We start from the raw sequence: 22,508 nt of genomic DNA on the forward strand, positions 1-22,508 counted from the left end.
CCTGGATGTGCATCTACGTAGAGGCAACAGACAAAAAAGGAGAAGGGAAGCAGAGTTCTGCCTCCTTTTCTTTTACAAATTTACACCCAATCAGCTCCTGGCTGCTCTAACTGGTTTGATAGTGTCCACATAAAGGACTTACTGCCATAAGAGGAAGGATTCAAAAATCACTTAATTGAATCATTTCTGTCATCACACAAGCCACAGCCTGCAGCAGTTGACATGTGGTCAGCAACTAGGGAGTCTTCCACTATAGCTACTTCTTTGCTTTTGGTGGGAATCTCTGTTTCAGAGCTGGGGGTGCAGGTGGGAACTGGAGGAGGGGAGGGGATGGAAAGCAAGCAGGCTCTGGTGTCTCTGGCAGTGCACTGCAGTCCTGCCCAACATACAGATGTAGCCTGCTCTTCCAGTCTCAAGTCTCTCCTGAGCAGAGCGTGCCACTCACACCAGATTGTGCAATAGCAGTTTAGGATGTGTAGCGTGCCACTCACACCAGATTGTGCAACAGCAGTTTAGGATGTGTACAAACACTGGCAGGAGGGAGAGATGTCAGTCCTTGGTGTAAACTCTGACCTAGCCTGGCTTCAAGCCACTGATCACAGTGGTGAGGCTATGCCAGGGCTTGTCACACACTCACAGTGCACTCTACCCTTCCCAACAAGGTCTGTCAGGCTCCTCTACTTTGCTTTTGTAAGTGTACACACAACATAGTCTATGAGCACTTTGTCCTGCATCTTTTTTTTGAAGGCAGCAAAGGTGAGAGGAATCTCCATTATTTTAGAGAGCATTTAGCTTAATCTCCTGAACTCCTTACAAGATGGGTATCTTCCAAACATCCTGACCACTGTGAATACTTTCTACAGAGGCGTATTAACTTCCCTTGATTTGGTTGGAGTGCCTGCCTACTCTCATTACCCTTTTGCCCTGCACAGTACTGTTCTGCAAACTATCATACTACAGAAGACCTCTGACCACAAAGTCCAGATCAGTTCCTGGTCCATAGCAAAACTGTAATACAAGTAAAACAGCAATTTTCAGATAGATCACCCTTTCTGTTGGCGTCAGGTAGCCCAACAGTGGCTCATGCATGGTCTGTGGGGTACATCCTCCAAGCAGCATGGCCCTTTCACACCCTAGGAACCAGTGAAGCAACATTCTTCAGCAACAAAGGGAAGCATGACACAGTGGCACATAAAATGAACTTGTTAAACTTCTTCCACTACCATGTTCTTTCTGCTGGGTTCTGATTTAACCTCGTCTCCAATGCCAGTACCTTGCCTTTACCTTCATCCCCATTTTGTTAAGTCATTTCTACAGTTGCATTTTCTTTTGCATGAGACACAGTTAAAGAAGCTTAGGGAAAAGACAGACTTGCTTTTCTTTGATGACTGGTAATTTTCTTAAATTTCCTTTTTTTCCCTTTTCAGTTTTTTTCAGTCTAAAGAAGAGATGACATACCTTTTGAAAAGCAGCTTTCCTGGGGTTGCTTCTGCCCTGAAAACATACACCTGGAAATTCCAGTGCTTGAGAGGAGCTGCAGAAGATCAGTCTGTAAATGTTTTTGCTGCACTTGGTGAGCAAGATGATGGGCTGGATTCTATATTCATTGGCTTCAGTCTTCCCTAGAAATGACAATACACAAAAGCATCAGCACTGAAACGTAAGAGCAGACTAAAAGATGAGGCTTCTTTGCCTTTAACAAGATCTCATGAACAGCCTTCCTTGACATCTCAGTAGAGTTGACTCTACTGAGATATTCAGAAAAGCGATGCTTTGACAACCTGATCTCAAATTATGCAGTATACCAGCATATATATGAGAGATCTCTTAATACTGCAAGAACAACAGTGCCAGAAGCACAAAGCAAAGCTTCTCCAAGCCTTCTTAACACATAGACCTGGTCCTAAAAGTTTCTGTATTGGCTGGTTCTACCTGCCTTATTAAGCCTGGAGAAAGGATAGAATTAAATTACATTTCTTTTCTATAAAGCAAAGCCTGGCACTGCCTGCTTTTGGAGAGCACTAAGTTCTTCAAACAGCCTTGAAATGCTTGAAAGGAGGATCTGTGAACACATATAAAAATATGTGTGAGCAAGCTATGAAGCCTGTTACAAAAGCCAGAGAGGTTTAAGCTGTGCTGCCCTTCAAAGGAGGCCTGTTCTGAGCAGAATTAGGTAATATCTCATCTAAACCATGACTGCCCATGTCACTTAAGCTGATGGAACTGAACATGTATGCACCGTGCAGCAGGAGGGAAAATGTCAGAAAGGGTCCTTTAAATCTACAAGCCTTTGATCATTCATTTAGCCTTTTGTTCTCTGATACCTGCTACAGCCAAAGCACCCCATCAGACAGCCAAGGGGATGGCTGTTTTAGAAGTGTGCATAGCAATAAGGAGAGTTAGCAAAGCTCTGTCAGGTTGCTCTAGGCCTTATCCAATTGAGTTCTTAAAATCTCCAAAGATGGAGCTTTTATACACTTGCTGGGCTACCTGTTCCAGTGTTTAACCCACTCTCACTGTGAAGTATTTTTCTGTATATCCAATTGGATAGGTAATTCAGTAGGCTGAGGGGTTTGTCTAAAGTGGCAGCATTATACTTCCTTCTGAGGCTCCAGGCCATCAGGAAGATCACACAGTGACAGCACTACAAAGGGAGCCTGCAATGTAATTATGTATGGGCACACAGGCTGGAGGGGCCCAGGGGTCTGCAGATGACAAAAGACATGGTAACTGGTTGGGCCTTGTCTTTGTTTCTCAAGGCCTATGCCAACTGTGCTGCCAACCATATGTGCCATGCATATTAGGTAATGGTCTGGAAAAGCCTTCCCTCTAGAGGCACGTTCTGTGTTCATGGTCTTTGCTGCTATGCCGCCAGCCAGCTCCTGCTTCCTCTTCCTTAGCTTTGTGAGCCAGGGACTGTAGAGGAGTCAGTCCATGTAAGGGCTGCAAGGAGTAGTCATCCTCTTGTTCAACTCTTCAGCTTGTTAAGGAGTGGCATAGTGCAATGCTAAAGGCAGAAGCAGGGCACAGATCTGAGCAGCAGGCATGGTATGGCATGGAGTGAGAGAGGGCCTGAGGAGATCCATAACGCTGAAAGCAACAGATGCCCCTCTTCATCTCTTCGGCCAGCGGAGCTTCACTGACTTTATGTGCTTTTAGAATTTAAGGTACAGGGAAGTCCACATTTAGAAAGTGGCAATAGGAAGAATTCAGCTAATGCCACCATATCTGCATCCACCCTGCTTTAAAGAGTACATAGGGCCTTACTTTCCTCTGACAAATGGGTGAAGGGAGAGGCCAGAGACTGGACATGTATTCAGTTTATTCTCCTGGCTTTGAAAGGCTTAGTTATAGTAGGGCTAAGAGCCAAATGCAACTCTGTCTTGAGCCGTTCCTTCTCCTCCCCCACTAAAGAATGAGCTTTAAGCTCTGGACCCTCATCTCCACCCAAAACGACTGCCCTGATTTACTTTATGCTTTTTTTGTTGTTTCCTTTTAAATCACTCCTAAGCTAAGCTTTTGTTTGCCAAGTTTTCAGCCTGGAGCAAATTTTTACAGTCGAATTATAACCTCCTCTCCTTCCCCTTGAAAAAGAGGTGTTTTTCTGGATATGCTGGTGTCCCACCCATTACTCACTCACCTTGCTGCTGGGAGGCAGGGGAGATGGCAAACTTTTTAAATATCAGCATTTCAAAGTTCAGTGTTGCAGGCATGGGCACACATCTGGTTAAACCATTTCCCTCATATCTTGGCTCAAAATCCTTGGCTGAGACATCTCATGTCAGTATACGTGTCCAGGGAGCTGAGAGGGAGGGAATAAAGGAGACAAAGCGGTTAGGTTTCTCAGAAAGGGAATGGTTGTGGGCTGGAATATAAAGAAATGCCAGGACTGCAGAGTCTGCTCTCTCAGCACGTTACAGGGTTTTGACTCTTCAGGGCAGCATGACACCAACTCACACTTGCAAAGCCCCCTCTAAAGCACAGGCTACAAAAAGCAGAAGACAGCTGAGGCCAGTGCCTTCCATTGAAGGGACAAATGGGAGATGGTCTGAAAAGGTACTATGACTTGGAGCCTCCCAGGAACTTGGACACTTCTTTTCCTCAGGGACTTTGGTTTCCTTACTAAGAACCCAGTGAAAGCCTGAAAATCCCTGCTCAGCTGCCAGTGAATTCCTGATGCCAATTTTGAAGCCAGGAAGGTTCTGGAGAAGATACTTCAAAGCAAGCAACTTCATCTCCCTAACCGCCTGCTTTACCAGTGGGATCCAGTCCCTTGTGCTTCCTCAGAGCATGCCTAAAAACGTTATCTGTGGTCTGGGATGGGGCGTGGGAGGGTGCAAATAGGAGGAGAATAAGGCGTATTTTGTGAGGAATTCCTTGTGAATGTGTCAGATCAAGACTGAAAGTCCTTCACTGGATTAGAGATGTTTCCTTTAGAGGAACTGATGCTCAAATTACTCTGTGTTACAACCTTTTATTACTTTTACCAACTTACTTCCCCTCCTCCCACAAGATCAGTTGGCAAGCTGTAGTTGCCTCTCATGCCAGGCAGATCGCCTGTCTTTCTACCACACTCTCTCTCAGGAGTTGCTCCATGTTAGGAGCCACCATAGTGTATAATGACATTTTTGCACATGCTGACATTGGCAGCAAGTTATATGACTGTTAGGCTTTAAACTACTCAGTGCACAGGTCTTTTAGAAAGGCTACTGACTTTCTGAAAGGAAAACAATCAGCATTCAGCACAACAAAAAGGTCAAATCTGGTATCAAGCTTCTGTGCAAAAAGGGGAGCTGGTCCCAGTACTAACTCTGAACTTGGTGACATCATCAGATGTGCAAAGCCACACAGGATGGTGCATCTCATGTTCTGAGAAGGTCTAAGGGTAAGAAAACCACAGGGTAAAATGGATTTCTGTTGCTTTCCCCTGTGAGTTAGAATCTAAGTGAGGGAAATTAAGAGGAGCCTCTTCCTACAGGCAAGCTCTCAGCTGCATATTAACTCCCACTGCCCAGAGAGTCACAGAAACTGAGGACAGTAAGGGACCTTCTGGTCCATCCACCTGCTTGCTCCAAGGCAGGCCAGCTCCGTCTGCCATCCTTGACTGAAATTTTTATACTGTGTTTTAAATATTTCCTTCATAGGTCCCACAGCCACCTTTGCACTTTATTCCAGGGCTTCATTTGCTTTACTGCTATAAAGCTTTTTCCCTAATGTCTTGCTGTAGGTAAAAACCTTGGTATTTTGTCCTGTATGCCCTGGATAGGGAGAACAAATGATACCCATTCTCCTTGTATTTCTTGTATTGTCCCTCCAGCCCTTTACTACTTCATGATGTTATCACATTTCTCCATTCTTCTTGTTTAAGAGCCTCAGGCTCTCTCAGCTCTCCTCTTCTAGACCTCTGAGATCCTCTTCCAATACCTTAAGGCAAATGCCAAGCTTGCTACCTTAGCAGAGAATGGCATAGCCCCACACTTTGGGGGCAGGGACTGAAGTGTAGCTACAGGTCAGATTGTCTCAAATAATTGAGTCAGCTTAAAAATTCCTTCTTTCCACTGGCTTTGCTGTGGTACTACAGTTCACCCCGTTCCCCAGTTGTGATTATCAATTAGTCTGCAGGCTATGTTCCAGCACAGCCTGGAAAATAACAACTTTTTTTTTTTTTTTAAAAAAAAAGGAGAGCTGTATTTAACTGGGATATTTCCAGGAATCTATGAGAAATTCTGAAGCCTGGTTCACCTCCCAAGCCAGGTTATCACAACTACCCTCTAACAGGTATTTTGCAAGTGTAGTTACAGAATCACAGAATCGCTGAGGTTGGAGGCACCTCTGGAGATCATCTAGTTCAACCCCCTTTCTCAAGGCATAATCAACCATAGCAGGTTGCCTAGGACATGTCCAGTTGGATTCTGAATTATCTCTGAGGATGGAGACTCCACAGCCTCTCCGGGCAACCTGTTCCTACGTTCTATCCTTATGGTAGAAATCACTGAGAGTCTGGCTCCAACCTCTTTATTCTCTCCCATCAAGTGTCTACACACATCAGCTAATTATATCCAACTCCAAAAACCTGCTCTTTTCTCTCCTCCACACAAATTTTTCCCGCTAATACTTGCTCTGGTCAGTAAAGAAGATTCCAGTTTTAGGGAGCAGCCAGGGTGACACACAGCTAACAACTGCTCAGGTGTTCCCAAATGTTTGTTTGTTCTTGTTCTGATCATATCTACATGACCAAACCTTGTTGTACTTCACAGTGACGAAGAAACAAGGATGCAGGCACCGTAGGTATCAAAGCCAGCATCAGAAGACAGGGTTGAAGAACTGCTCTACTCATCTTCTGTATCACCATCTTGACATTTATTAAAAAAAGCTGCCCCCCCATGTCTAGAAGCCTGCAGAGTGATAAATACTTAAAAGACCATGCGTAAGGAATCTTGCGATGCTTGCCTGGATCTGCAGGCAGCCTGAGAAGTATGAATAGCTGTCACTTATCTCAACATAAGATAACTAAGAACCATGGTTCTGGAAAGAGTAGGAAAGGATTAGAGAGCAGCAGCCCAGTATCCTTCCGAGAATACTGGATTTCTTACCCAGCCTCCACACTACTATCCCAGCTTTTCCAGGGAAGGAGTACAGAAGGGTAGAGATAGAGAAAGAAACTCTGCTCCTCCCTCCACTCTCAGTCGTGTGCCAAGATCCCAAACTGCACTAATTTGACCTTGCCAGGCTTTCCAAGGAAACAATTACATAGGTCTCTGCCCTTGGGACTTTACATTCAAAGTCTCCAACCCTTCGAAGATGTATGCACTTGCTTGGCTTTTATCAATGTGATGTGAATGAGTTATAAGCAGAGAAGAAAGGCTGGGATATGCATATTCTTGCAAGGGTTGTTGGAGAGCAGAAGACGATCACAAACCCTTCCCTCTCCACCAGGTGAAAAATTTTACAAACCGTGGACAGTTGCAACCTTCCCCTTGTCCTTTATCCCCCTTGTCTAAAGCCTGATTTTCCCCTGGAATATTTGTCTTTCCTACATTTCCCCTCAGTAATGATTTAATCAAGTAGAATTCTTCTGGTATTAATCAGATGATCAGGGGAGCACTTTGTGGTTAATATTATCAATGGAGATGTCAGGAAGGCTTTGACAGGATTACCCTTGGAATTTGCCATTTATTAACTAGGCCATCAGCTAAAATGGCATGGCTGGGGTGGGGCTGGTTTTGCTTTGCACATGGGAGATGGCTTGTTTAAGGGTGGGGAAGTTGAGGGTGGTGGAGTTCTGTCTCCATCTGATTCAGAGATCTCGAACAGCTGCCCTGGCAGCACTGGGATATCTTTCCCCATCTGTGTGTCTTTTCTTTGCTTTCATCATCTCTTCCCATTATTGGGAAACCATCACAAATCAAGCTGCAGACTGAGCTAGGAGAGCTTGCACCACCAAGCGTAGGCTTGTGGTCCTGACCCAGGGAGGACGGAAATGAGGAAATGAAACCCCGCTGTTACAGGCTGTTCTGCAACAGGAGGCCAGAGATAAATGCTCCAAGGCCCTAGCCCAGGGCATCAGGAATGAGAAAACGGGTTTAGAAATAGAGACATATTAGACTTGCAGAAGCAGCTGGGATACAAAGTAGGCACATGCAAAGAGTTTAAGCAAGCAGGGGAAAGGAAACAAAACAAAAAAATTTGTTTTCTCTCCTTGAAATTTAGCACTGCTGTTCACCCAACACAGACAGATGGATAAACACAGTCGGGTAATGGAAGAATACAATCAAACATTAAAGATGAAACAAATGTAAAAATACAGCTGCAACACCCTTCCCCTCCAAGCGGGTTTCTATCCCAAATTCCAGAGGCACTAGGCATTATTTTCTGTGCTGCAGACAACTTCACATGGGCTATTGCTGGAGGAAACTTTTGCAAACTTGAGTCTCAAAGATCACTGCACCAGAGAAGAGACAGGCACAGGCACCCAGCACCAAAAGTGGCTGGGCTGTGAAGCAAAGGGCCAAAGAGTGAAACTCCTCTAGCACATCACAGGACATGTCTTTGTTCATTACTTATTCAGGCAGGAGTGGAGAAATAAAGTAAGACCTCTATTCAGTGCTATTTTTCTTGGTAGCACACCTCAGGAAAGACAGAAGGAGTTCCCTCTGCACTGCTAGTTCTGCAGGATGAATCCCACCCGATGACACTGGTTTCCTCTCCGAAAATGGGTGTCTCATTCTTGGGGGCAGGTGGAGCACAGAGCTCCAGAGCAGAGATTCTGGGGAGAGGACAAGAGGTGCTCCTCAGGAGAGCCATGAGTCAGCATCTGGGGAGTCTAAGGTGAATGGAGCCCTGACAGCAGCCAGGACTGAAAGTTGCCTCTAAATAGCATCTCCTGCTACCGCTGCCAGAGACAAAACCTGTGGCTGGATGGAATCAGCCCACTGGTGTGGCCCAGAAGGGCAATTTTTACATTCTAACAACCCTGGAATCATTAAGGCATCAACTGAGAGCTTTTAGCACCTCTCAGAGTTTGTGCACTGTAGTACCCATCACCGCATTCAGACATCCCACAGTATTTTTTTATCATGAGTAAGTCAGTGGAGTAACTGGACTCACCATGGACCAGAACTGGGCCCTTGCAGAGAGTTTAGACAGGAGAAAGAAATATTGCTCTTCTCAGTCAGAGTACTGAATATAGAAAGGCAAAAACCAGTGCTCATTTCTAAAGCCTATCCTGCCTGGTCAGCTAAAGAAAGAATTAGTGCTAGAATCCAAAATGCTGCAGGAACAAAAGCACATCCAACTCGTACAGTCTCCTCTGCTTTGACACACAGAGAGAACATATTTATGTAATTCCATCCACTCTGACTTGAAATGTGGCACTTATGCATAGAAAAGTCTGCAAAAGGAAGCCCTTGAAATCCCAGTAAAATTTGTAAAATGGATTTCCTACATCATAGACCAAGATCTTGCATCAGGCCTTTACCATTTATTCAGTACGAATAGAATTAACTTAAAATTCAACAGCTACTCCGTAACTTTTCACATTGCTTATGGAAAAACCTATCAACTCATGTCTCAAAGTCCAGGTGTGAAATTCCTTTTTCTCAATTTGTTCCAGCAATTGCTCTGATGAGGGAACATCCCAGAAAAAGTATTTCTTCACCAGGTACTTTGCAGAAGTCTGGCTCTGAACCCAAGTTCCCTATACCAATGTCATCTTCTTCACCTTAAGCAGATCAGTGAGTCTTCATTTAGAAAGAAGGTTATGGGTTCTCCTCAAGGCAGCTTGGTCCAAAGAAGTCCACCCAAAAGACAAATGAAAAGCCAAAAAAATGTCAACATAAAATAGAGACTGAACGTAGCAAAACTGCTGCTGATATTCGGGAGCAGAAACCACATGCCTCTTGCCTGAACAATTTCCAAACCATAAATGATGTTTAATGTGGAAAAAGTCATAAATGTACAAAAGTTACTTCTAAAACCAAAAACACAGAGTTTCTTACTTACGGCTTTGATGAATGAAGTGTTTTGTATTCTGGCGTCACGCTTGGCACTCTAAAGAACCTTTCTGCTAGGTGGAAATTAATGGCATTGCATGTCAGCATGTCCACTGGGTTTGTAGCAGACTGGAGGGTGCCCTTCAAGATCCTAACACAAGCTATTTCTGTTGACTTCTCAGCAAGATGGAATATGTTCTCCTTCCACTAGTGCTATATCACAGGAAAGGGTTAAATGATACTAAAAGGACTTCAAATGTTGCTGTGCATTATGTTCTTTTGTGCTCTCAGTTCCTACCTGTCTTTCAGCTACTGTCCAATTTATCAAGAGACAATGTGTGAATAAATCACACGTGAACCAGAAGTGGCTCACATAAAGCAGATTAAGGTATTTCAGAAGGACACAGGAATTAAGGAAACGATGCTCTAGTCTCTTCTCTGTTACTGTTGATTTGCAGACATTTTCAAGTATGTTCCAAAACTATATTTAAAATTAAGCTTTTAAAATAAACAGTTTGCACTGGGCGCCAAGATTGCTTTAATGCCAAAACAGAAAACTCTGTCTGTCTGGCACATGCATCACTTTCCAAGCAGGAAATCCAACAAAGCGTTTAATACAACAGACATCATTTGATAGTCTCAACTAAGACGCCCACTTGGCACTAGCACTAACCAGTCTTCCATCAACTGCATCCAAAAATGATGCTTGCCTAACTCGTTATCATGCAAAACATTAATGGGAGTATCTTCCTCTTTTGAAGTCTGTTGGAACTGGAAACGTAGGCTGAAAATGCCTGGTACACAACCATGCAGAACATCCGAGAACCACCCTTCCGAGATGGAAGCAGAGAGAATAACATTGGAAAGCAGATCTTCTCAGCCTTTTCTGTACTGTGAGTCACATCATGTACACACAGTGGTGGGGAATCCCTATGGGAGCTACAGCCATGGCGAACACTGGGAAGCAAAGCCAGTAACTATTTTATGGAAGAGGCTTGCTGACCTCTTCGGCAAGCCTGTAGCTGCCCTGTCAGCTCTCCGAAGGCAACTAGTGGCTAGTCAGCATACCACAGTTTTGAGTGCTGCTATCTGAGCTGTTTTCTTTTTTCCCCACCACTAGTTACTTTTCACATTATGTAATCCCAAACTTTTGTAGGAGGATCTTTTTCTCTTTCTGCATCAGTGAGAGGGGTATGGTCTTCACCTGGTATGAAAGAGAGCTATATTAACTCCTTCACTTGCAAAAATCACTGTCACTTAGAAAAAGCAGTGATGGGTAGCATAAAAGCTGCTACAAACATGCACATATTTTTTGCTTATAAGCATATGTATGACACTAGGTCCTCAGGACAGTCTTACTATCAACACTTGAAGATTCATAGTTTTCCTAGGCAAAAGTGGTCCGTTGAAAGAAATTCATAGCTGAAAATATTACATCACCATATGATTTGTTTAAGCAAATTCCTCAGTGATCTTCTGAAGCCTTGCCCCTATACTCAGAGAAAAAGCATGCTACCTACCAGTGGATCTTTCGAGCAGGTCCTGATAGTTGTTTTCATAATTTCTAACAACCAGTGACTCTGTTTTCCTTTTTCCTCCTGCACCTCACTCGGTGAATTAAACAGGCTGTCAGTGGCTCAAGGCCAAGTCTGCCTCTCTCACTGACAGCACACTTCAATTTTGCTGTTCAAGCACTTCTTCCGGGACAGGTGCCCAGTAAGTGCTTTAGAAACCAGTGTTTACTATTCACAAGAGGAAGAATTTCAGGAAAAATACCGTCATAACATCCATGACGGGTTTTTTTATCACTCTTGTTACAGCCATGCACTTCTGGCATGCCAGCCTTCTGAAATGTGCCTCTTTTGGGGTCCAACCCACTCTAGGTTGCAGTTTTCTGTGCACCTGGAGTGAACATTGCCTCAGGTCTGGTAGCATACCGATCCATGGCAGTGTCCTCCCTAGGACACTGGGAAGCAGTGATTAACATGCTTCTTAAAGCCAAGTAGTTAGAATTGAAGCATGTAAGAGGAAATGTATTCCTTACCATACCCACTGTAGCATATTCGGTCTTTCCTTAAGGCTGGAACTGGAAAGACCCAAATCCTTTGTGTCTCAGCAGATACCTAATTCCTGAATAGGCAACAGCGTGTAGTGTCACCCCTAACAATTCATGAAGTTCTCGCTCTCTCTTTTTCACTGTCAGTATATTTTGCTATTTGACTTCTAACAAGTTTTCTCCCCAACATAAGCAACTTCTACATCATATTAGTGGCTTGTACAGCTAGGTGAGAGTCTGTACAGACAGCAATGTGTCATATACCAGATGCAGAAGGAATTAGCTTGAGTTCCATGTCAGTGATGAGGCATTCTTCATCAGTCATAGTTGTTTTACTCTCTCACTCATTACTGAACACTGCTCCTGCTTCTTAACCATTTGCAATGTGCCTGTGTCTTTAGAGCTTCTGTACAGTCCCCAGCAATCCAGGCATTGCTTCCGTGCTCCAACCTGGTGCTTGCTTGTAATTACCTTTCCTGGTTTTCCTATTCTTTTCCCAAAAGGCTGAGGCACTTTTTCCTCTTTGCTTTTACTCAGCTATCACATGTCTTTTCCTCACACCTATTCAAAATTCACCATAACAATCCAACATGCCACCACTGCCCGTGTCACAGCAACAATCTCTGAGCAGTTATTCCTGAAGCTTCTATCAAAACACAAGTGTTGCTGAAAAAGTTTTCTGGTCAACTCATGGCTCCTCACCTGCAGCCTGAGGGCACACCACTTGAAGCTGCTATTGCGATGCCCTGTCTCCTGTCTCATTAAGGGCAGAAAGTAAACTGCAATCCTTTATTCCTCAGCATGGAGCACAGAGGTATCCTGAATAAATTCCCTTGTTTTTTAATATGCTCATTTTTTGGAGACTACTTCCAAACTTGATTTAAAAAATGGTTAGGAATGAAGAATACAGTGGTACATTACTCAAATGGATGAAGATCCTCACCACTGTAATGCTGCACCCTCTTTCTCACATAAATTTACCGAGCTTCAGTTTTCAACCACTGAATACTAACACTTTTTCTTGCCCTAGTTGGACAACTCCATTATCAAAGCTGCACTCTAAACAAGCACCTAGAGATTAAAATAAGGCCTCCCTTCTTTTCAGTAAATTAAACATATTGTTAAATGGGGTGCTAAAATTGTTTCTGAGTTATCAAATGCAGAAGTCTCCAGCTCAAAACACATACACCAAGGGACAAGTGTCGATACAGTTTTGAGTCAGTGGAAACACTGGGATTATTTCCACCAACAATGGTGAAAGCACAGCCAGGGTATAATGCAATAGAGACACTCCTGAACCCCAAATTCCTCTAAAGAAGGAAACAGTCCTTAGACCAGGCTTGAAGCTTTCTAGTGAAGAGTCACAAAAGTTTGTCCTGTTGCCACACAGACTTTGTTTGGTGACTAAGTATGCCTGAGTATCTTGTTAACATGCCCTATGATATTGAAAGCTGACCCTTTGCAATAAGAAGTGTGACAAAGAAACAAGCTCTTGAATGGGGAAAAAAGGGCTGTATGCCCCAAGCACTGTAACTCGAATAAAGGTGCTTTCTAAAGGAACAAAGATGCTTGTACACAGGTGCCTGCTACAATTGCTGCTCCTTGAGTCAGTGGGTAAAGTGCAAGACAGCAACAGTGTTGGGAATTGGGCAGCACTGGAGTTTGAAGCAAAGAGGCTGGTCTGCTTAGCCTCTCGATGTCACAACAGTTCCTGAAAATTTCTGAGTTCCAGGAGAGCTGCCTGACTTCCTCTGAGCCACTGCCTCCGAGCTGCATTCGCAACACCGGCGGCCTGTGTATTTCAGGAATGTGAAAAACTGGCACAGTGAGGTCTATGATTCAGCCAAGATGATGTGTTGGGACATGACTGAAGTTAATTAAAAGGAGCTTAAGACAGACAGACAAAAAAAAAAGAGTTTGCAAGACTTCTTAAAGAGCCAATTAATTATTATTTGTGGCTGCACACGCCAGCTGGGCCACAACATGGAAACTCCCCAGCCTTTACCACTCACCTCAGAGCCTTTATACAACGCCAAAAAAACCCATATGCAGGTCAGCCTTCGGAAGCTCTGGGCAAACCCCCTGCACTGGAGCTGGGTACAACTTTACTGAAATCAGCAGAATGACATCGTTTACACCCACAGATTTATGTTAGGTCTTAATGGTGGACACAGAAGCAAGAAGTGAACAGTATCTTGGTTGATATGTGAAAAAGCACGGGCTACTGCAGATCAGGATGGCCTAGTGACAACTGTCTTTGTGTGCACGGACTAGAAAGGGAAGGACTGGCTTCGCTTGGAGTCAGGGTGGGGGAAGAAAGAATAAATGTGAGCAATTTCATCCTTTCTACTACACAATAGTGGTCATTTTCAGAGCTGCACGAGGCACCCATGCTAAAAGAAGCATAGTTTCCCATAACACACTTCCAGACTAGTTTCCTATAAGGAAGTCATTGCCGCCTTAGCAATTCCCTAAGACTAAATTCCGAGTCCCAAATCTATGGCCCCAAACCCTTCATTACCTCCCTAAGGACAGCAAAGCAATGCTCACATGTGTGAGCAACCTCATCTCTTCCAATTCTTCTACATGTTCAGCTAGCACTGTCCCAGAGGGACAGCTGAGCAAAGACAGGAATGAGTCTTGCCATAGACCAGCCTGGCTGGAACCCTGAGCCACATGAGCTGCACAAAGGCAAAGCAGTCGGAGCCACCCATGGGCTGAGCGGGCTGCCCGACCCACGCTTACCAACATTTGTACTTTTCCTGCTCAGGAGGAACAGACTTGTCAATAACCAACATGTATGTTTAACAGGAGGCTGCAAATTTTAACAAAGGGGACTTTTTACTTTGACTCCCTGTCATTTCGGTGGCTTATGGCGATTACAGCTTACAAGGCTCCTGTGTGCGTGTGACTGGCACGGCTGCTCCCCGGGCCGGCGAGGAGCCTCCTACCGCTGCAGGCCCCACACCTGCTCGCACAGCCCTACCTGCACGTATACCTTGGCAGCCCCGTGGCATTTGCTGGGGTGGGGGTGGGAAGACCATGGTGTCATTTACACACAGATTGAGCAAACCAGGTGCAATCGGTTTGGGTTTGGCTGAAGAATCCTCCACCCTTCTCAAGCTATTTAACCCCTGCAGTGCCAAACCTTTATGCATGCCCAGGGCAATGAGAGCATTAGTTTGCAGAGAAGAAATCTTTAGGTCAGTCGTCATTCCCAGATTTGTAAAGGCACAACAGGAGGGACAGGTCTTATTAAAGATCCATTGCCTAAAGACAGATAGCCAGCCCTCCAGCTACTGTACTCTGAAAATTATTTTAACCAAATCAATGAAAACACATGGTAAATATCAGAAAATCAATTGTCATCTGAAAACGGTTTCCTTGTCTTTCCACTACCTGGTCTTGGACAAGCTAAAATGATGCTTGAAAACCTTTTGAAGAGCACAGCACTGGGACCAATGTGTTGCAGGTGCAATGGGCAAGATGACGGCAACCTACCTGCTCCTCGCCAGAGGCTACAGTAGCTCTTCTGGTGCTGCCCTGGTGAGTGTGGATGGCCAGTGTGGGGACCCTTAGGAAGAATTCCCTGCTTCAGCCTTGAGACCCAGTGTTTGGTTAGCCACCGTGCAGGTTATGTTCAGAAAGGGACCTGAAGGGCCATATCTTCTGCACAGCTTTGAAAATAAAGCACCTACTACACACAGCAGCATACACTCTGGAGCATAAGCAGATAACTGTGGCACTTCTGAGCAGCACATACCCCAAAAGCAGTTCACACGTAGCTCAGATGACTTACAGCAAGAGGGCTGTGGTGGTACAAGGACTGCTGGGCAACCCAAGCCTCCAGTACTGGGAAGCAGTGCAGCAATACCACTGCACTGTCCTTGGACATGTTCAGTCCAGCTCTATCCCACAGCAGAGAGGCAAGATCCCTGGGACCCACAGTCTGAAACTCACCCCCTGGAGCACCCACATTTTGTCTTCCCACCCACTGAGCTCTCTGGTCTATGAGGTACACCTTGCATCTCTCTGACACAGGAATATTTCGGTATGCAGTTTGTAGGGGCTGGACAATTATCCATCTCTGAGCTCAGGGGTCCATAAAGTCAACTAAGGGCTGCTTACTCCCAATCTGTTACTTTGCTCAAGATTAATACTATCACGACAAAACCTTAAAATGGAAACCCCTATGGGAAATTGCTGACTGCAGATCACTCAAGCTGAAGAGGACATGTTTGCAGAAAAGCCCGGAACAGCAGATTTTATTTGAGTTTCTATCTCCAGTTGTTCTTCTGGCCCTTTCACAAAGGGTTGAAGAAACAGGGTAGGGACTTGGGGGGAAGTCCCGACTGAAAGTAGCTTAACACCTTTCTGGATCCTCGCCAAAAGCAGTTTCAAATTAACAATTCCAAACTAGCAGGAAAAATGCTTCTCTCGACCCCCAGGGGGTCAGTGCGACACCCAAGCACAGGCACAAGGCAGAGCTCATATCTGACACAAAAAGACAGGGTTGCTCACCTCTCTCGCGGGCTACAGCCAGGAGAAAGGGGCACTGCTTCCAGGAGGGGACAAAGCCTGCAAACCCCACAACAAAGGCCACTTTTCAGCAGCACATAAAAGAAGGAGGGCCTGGGTCTGCTGCTCCAGCCAGACCCCACCCCTCGCAGCGTGGAGGCCTTCGTCCCAGCTCCAGCCAAATCTAATCAAGTCTGACATACAAGACAAGGCGGACAGCCACTTGCCTTAGGCACCCACAGGCCTCCCCCCCACGCCCCCGACCCACACAGGCGCTGCCTTGCTGGAAGAGCTCACGCCAGGCCCCCAGCACCATCCCTGTCCCTGAGTCCAGCTCCCGGCCATCACCCACCTCTGGTCAGGCATGCAGCAGCCCCCAGCCCCGCCAGCCATGGGGAGAGTGAGGTGAACCCCCCTTCCTCCCACCAGCCTGGAGGGCCCCCGCGACCTTCGCTGCACCAATGCAATAGCTCTGCTCATGTCAGGGGAGACGCAGCCCGTGGCCCTGCTGCAGTGGGGCACGAGCCCTTCCCTGCTTGCAGCCACGACTGAGGTTCCCTTTCCCTAACACCCTCCATAGCAGCACCCATCAGTGGGTTCTATGTAGCTGGGGGAGTCTTTGCCCCCCAGTCCTTACAGTTTAAAGCACAGCCCAGTGTTGATTAAAGTACACAGGAACTGGGCCAGATCCTCGACAATACTAGTCACTCTTCAGATAGGAGAAAAAAACCCCAGAGCTTTAAAAGAATTCATTTAAGCATTGCTGGGACAAATGAGCAAGTGCTGAAGGTAGAAAGCAGCTCAAAGCAGTCAGACCTGTCTCGTAATAGCAGGGAAGGATGAATATTTCTTAAAATTGCCTCTCCTGCATTACCTACTCCACTCCTTGGGTCAGGGCTCAGTTTGCTCCAGAGCAGGCGAGAATCTAGCAAGGAAAGCTGAATAAGCATTGCTTGAAAGGGAGGAGGCAGGAATTCACCGAAGTGAAGAGGAGGAGAAGGAGAGAGCACAGGCTGTTTTTAGAAGTACTGGCACCACCTTAGTCTGCAGCGGCCAGGAAACTGGTTGGAAGCTCCACGACTTGAGCAAGACACCCAGTCCTGGGAGCCAGAAGAGGAAGGAACTTGGCAGAAATTTCCCTCCAAAGCGAGGAATCATTTCTGCAGCAAACTATTCAGCTTGGCCTTGCTGCAAACAAACCCTGCCAGATACCTGATCATGCCACCAGTATATTAGCACTCCTCTCCCCTGCTCTTAATACAGCCATGAATCTTCTTCATCCACTTCTATCTTCCATTTGATCTTTTTTAGACAGCTTCCCTCTAACCCCAGTCTTCCTGCACTGCCCTGGGGCCATCACAGTGCTCTCTGCATCGAGAGCAGCCGCTGTCCCATCCCCCCTGGCTTCCAGCTGCCCACCCTCATTCCTCCCACACTTGCCCTTTGGGCACTGTTGTCCCACCCCCTCCTTTGAGAGGCTACAGCTTATAGCACGTTGAAGGGTAAAAACCACCGCTCTGGTCTTCCTACGGTTAAAGACAAAGAGGCCAAGCATCAAAGAGCCAACTCAGGGAAATTCTGGCACCATGCAGGAAGCTGAGATAACTTGGCTGCTTCAGTTTATCTTTACCCTTCCTCTCCAGAACTAGTTCTATGTAGCACACCCCATGGTACAGTGTGGTATAAAGCCCAGGGCAGCTGGAATGTTTGCAAGGAAACAGAGCAGATAGGATAATATTATAGCACTGCATTTATTTTCTTACTTGCTTGCAACACAGAAGAATAGTGAGAGACTCGATACTAGGCAGCTGGAGTGCCTCATAGCCACAATATCTCAGTGGAGTTAAAAGACACCTATCCATACCACAGAAAGTTGTGTCAAGGGTTGGTGGTGCCAGCATAAACCTACGGGCAAAGTCTGAGAGGTTTATACCCATTCCAGCTAGAACTTCAAGAAGGAAACAATACCACTTTAAATACATACCGACACTTAAAAGCTTAACTGTGCGAATGACAGCCATGTCCTTATGTTCTGAACGTGTCTGTCCCTTTTGAAATCATGAAAAATGAAGCAGAACAAATTTAACTTTTAAAGACATTTTCTAGGGCACAACAATACACTGAATAATTTCCCTTTGCTATACACCATGGAAACAAAAATAGCCCTTTTAGAAAGACTATAATCAGCGATTAGAGCACATGTATCTCTCCCCCCAACAGACACAGAAAAGATAAATCTATACATGAGTTGTAGTCCTGTTTTAACATGTCATCTAATAAGACTGTCAGTTCTAGTCTAGCTATGAATATCTGTTGCTAGCGGAATGAAATCCTAGCTGAAAGTCTGGAGCAAAAATATAACTACCCTGGAAACGTCTTGTTAATGAACAAATTACTGTGTAAAACATACACTAGCATTCACAATTGTATTTTAGTTATCCTGTGTTGAAAAGAAGCATAAACATATTCAAATCCACTTGGGGAATGCTAAAAAACAAGACAGAAGAAAGCAAAATTCACTTTGGACCTGATACTTGCCGCCCTGGGTTTGAAGTTATGCAGGAACAGCCCCTCCAGCAACAGTTCTGGTTCCAGACCTTTTCTCCAATGAATCCTGCTGCAAACGAGACCCTGAATTCTTTCCCTTTTAGAATAAATGCTTGCACAGGGAAGGCATTGTGCCCACATTGCAAAGTGGGTGACACCAGCAGGCATGGAGGGAAGTATAGAAAATGGTTTTGAACATGGCTAAAGGGGATGACGGATAAGCAGAAAAGTACAAATTTTGTTCTTGGTTACTTTAAATTAGGGTCAGTCTGTGTCTTTGGGTTTATGCCTAGTTGTTGCAAGCTAGCTGGATTTCCATCCGGTCCTTCCTTCCACATACTCATTTTGACCATGAGTTTAAGGCTCCTGAAAGGCACCAGGTGGTGGTGGGGGATGGGGTGTGTGTGTTTGTTTGTTTGAACTCCACTTGCAAAAACAACAATAAAAGGAGGGAAGGAGATTGGATGACTTCACATTTGCTTTCCAGCAGAGTATGACTGAGGCAGGGAGGTAGCTTGGTAAATACACTCAGGGAGGACTATGGGGAGGGACAAAAAACATATGGAGAAACCTAAGAGAAAAGAAGCAAGAGGGATAGAAGTTTCCAGTCATTAGCAGAATGAAGAAAATGGAGACAAAACAGGTGATACAGAGAAAGTTTTTGTGGACACAACCTGGAAGGGGAGAGCCAAGAGTTTCATCTCCAGGCACAGTCCAATACAGACCTAACAGACACAGCTGAAGCAATAGGTGAGAAAAGTGAGGGCAGGAGACAGAGACAGAACAGGGCACTCTTGGTGGTGAGCAGTCCAAATGTTATGCTGGACTCTGCTTTGGTTAGTTGCTGCTGTGTTACTAGGAACTTCACACTGTCTTTCTAGAAGTTTATAGCATTCAGGAACCTTCTTCTCCAGGAAACTTGCCATGTCTGTGTGGAAGAGTACTGTCATCAAGGTGAGCCACAGGCAGCTATTGGGAGGTATAACAGAAAAGGTGTGAGCATGAATATGAGGAGAAGAAGTGTCTAAGGAATTCGAACTGATCCTGGTTTGTGGGACAGGAACAATCAGAGGAGGAAAGGATAATGTAGGCAAAAGGAAAGCCCTGGAAGGAGGGAACACAAGTTCTTTGAACTGAAATTCTACTTTACTTTAAAACACACATATTGCAACAGAGATGCACACATGCACGCACACACACAAACAAGTCAAGTATCCACATGAACACAGTTGGTTCTGGATATTCCTTCTTTCTTTAATTGGTCCCAGGTGAGGCATCAACAATCACATCTGGAAATTTTTATACAAATGGCAGGAAAGCCAATGACTCGGGTCACAAATATTTCACGCTCTCTCTTTGCCAGAAACACAGGACAAATGTGGTTTACATCTGTCTCCCTATAAATACACACACTCACACTTGCAGGATTCTCTGCTATGGCAAATACTTCTACATGCAAAAGCAGAGCTGGTCAGTGTCTCCCATCCCACCCAACGTGGATTTAGTCAGAACTGAGAAACTGGATGCTGGGTGACACCTGTGGTCCAGGTCAGGTTTATCATTGCGATAAGGATCAAGAGATGACAAGGACATTCTTACCGACTGTAGAAGCAAAACACAGAATCAAATTACATGGATGAGCACTGTTAAAAGCTGCTGCAGCCCCAGCCTTCCAGACCCAGACTCCATGAGACCCCAGCAGAGGCTGTGTTAGGCACAGCCAGTTTCTGCCTGACATGCAAACTCAGCTTAGCTTTCCAAAGCTCACCTTTCAAGGAAAAAAGCCACCCGTTCTCCCTTAATCCTCTACGCTTCCTGCCTCAGCTGCTAACAGGCCTGCTGAAGAAAAACAGTGGTGGCAGTAGCTATCACCTGAGTTTATCCACTTGTAGTCAAGAAGAGACCGTACTAGTTTATTGTGTGTGATGCACCAATTCAAGCAGAGCAGTGCCTGATTTAACTAGTTCTATCCAGTGTGCACTGGTGCCACAAAATGCTACACAAATTCAGCACATCTCAGTAGTAAGGACCTATCTCTTAGATCTCAGAGCCCGGACTCAGATCAAGTGCTAACAGTAGTACTGTTTCCTAGTAGTAACCCTGTGCTCAGCTTCACTTTGGGAGTAAGCCTCAGAATGCTGGATACCCTCAACACTGTTGCTGTATGAGCATTACAGTTGCAAAAGACGGACACAGCTTCATTACTACCTTTGTCAACAGTGCTCTTGGGAATGCAGAGTAGATGGGTTTCTCTTCAGTACTAGCTAATTCTTAGAAGAACCACAAGAACTTTGGTTCTTTGCTCTTCTGAGGTGTGCTGCTAGGGTAGATGATGCTGTTAGTCCTCTGCAGTAGATACTGATTTAGAAGAACTGAGCAACCTGCTGGGTGCAATGGAGTGTGCAAGTAAGGCAGAGTTGGGCAGGAACACCTTACACACTTCTAATGAGCCAACTCTGATCCTATCTATGGCAATTTTGTGTTGCTCCAGGGGTAAAGAGACTCAGAGGTGACTTAACTAGATGTCAGAGGGATCTCCTAACACTAAGAAAGCAATCCATTTGGCACTTTGTCATTCCCTCTGCCTGCCCTTGGCATAGTGGATGTAGCAGTAGCTATTCACAGAGCTTTGCCAAACTTCTGGGCAGCAGGGTATGACAAGGGCCACTGCACTGCACCCCTAGAGCAGCCCCGAGTCTGCAGCTATAAACTCCTGGATGATGAAGCTGCTTGGCAAACTTAGATCAGAATATTCTTCCCTCACTGATGAGAATGCCTAAAGCTAAAGACACAGCTTTACCTACCCCTGAATGACCACTGTTAAACTTCGTGCCATCAAATTTTGTAATGGACAAAAGAGTCAACAACACCCAGCTACTGCATCTCTTGATTTTTTTTTTTTTTTCTTAAGCCATGGTATTTAGCTAGGGCGCTTGGCCGTATTTTCCCTCATCGAAAGCTTTAAAGCAATTGGAAAGTTGCATGTATGTTCAAGCAAGAGTTGGTCACTCAGGTAGAACAGCACAGCAAGATACACATTCCCTTAAAGTCAATGGAGTTCTAAAAGCAAAACACTTGAAATTGACAAAAGGTCATCATTTTTTATTCAATGTTTAATTAACACATCCAATGTACTTTAGTCCCACTGTTGCACTATAGCTTACTCATTTTGGTTTTTTTAAAGCATTAAAGAAATTTGATTAAAGACAGCATCTTTCAATATTCGTTCATTAGATCTTTAGAGCACTCCATCAGCCAGGCTAGAATGTGCGATGCTGCTGGTACCTGTCCTCTCCTCACAATTCAAGAACAGGTACTGCCTTAGCAGGTACCTCATTAGCCTCATTCATTCTGGAGTTTTCCTTGGGAACCCCTGCAAGGGTCACTGCTGGAAACAAGATCACTGATCAATGAATTTGTCATGGGTGGCTCACACTGTTCTCTTCTGGCACTTTGGGAGCTTTCCCGAAGCCCACGCCAGGCTGGCCAGCATCCCTGCAGGACAGAGGTGATACACAGGACTAAGAGAAACTGAACCATGTAGATGCACAAATGTTTGGAGTCCTCATTCTGAGTCTTGACAGACACTGCTGCACTCTGATTTATTCTCTGTAGCCTTTTTAAGGGCACACATTGAAATGACCTCCCCATGTGTCTCCACCAGCGCTCATCTGGTATGCCACAGGTGTGAGGCTGTTACTGCTCTTAACATCTTTTAAATGTTCCACCAGATGAAGAGATGAATTCCCTTTGTTCCTCAGAGATGGAGTTTCTTTCATTTCCTGCATAAGGATGCAGTCCACACTTCTAGTAAAGGGAACAGATGATGTAGGCCTAGAGGGTAAGGGTGCATTTGCATGGGATGGGTTATCAGGTGTTTTTGCACAATTAATAAT

Source organism: Tyto alba, unplaced genomic scaffold (genome assembly GCF_018691265.1).
Source record: "Tyto alba isolate M040663 unplaced genomic scaffold, T.alba_DEE_v4.0 Super-Scaffold_44, whole genome shotgun sequence".
NCBI classification, from domain to species: domain Eukaryota; kingdom Metazoa; phylum Chordata; class Aves; order Strigiformes; family Tytonidae; genus Tyto; species Tyto alba.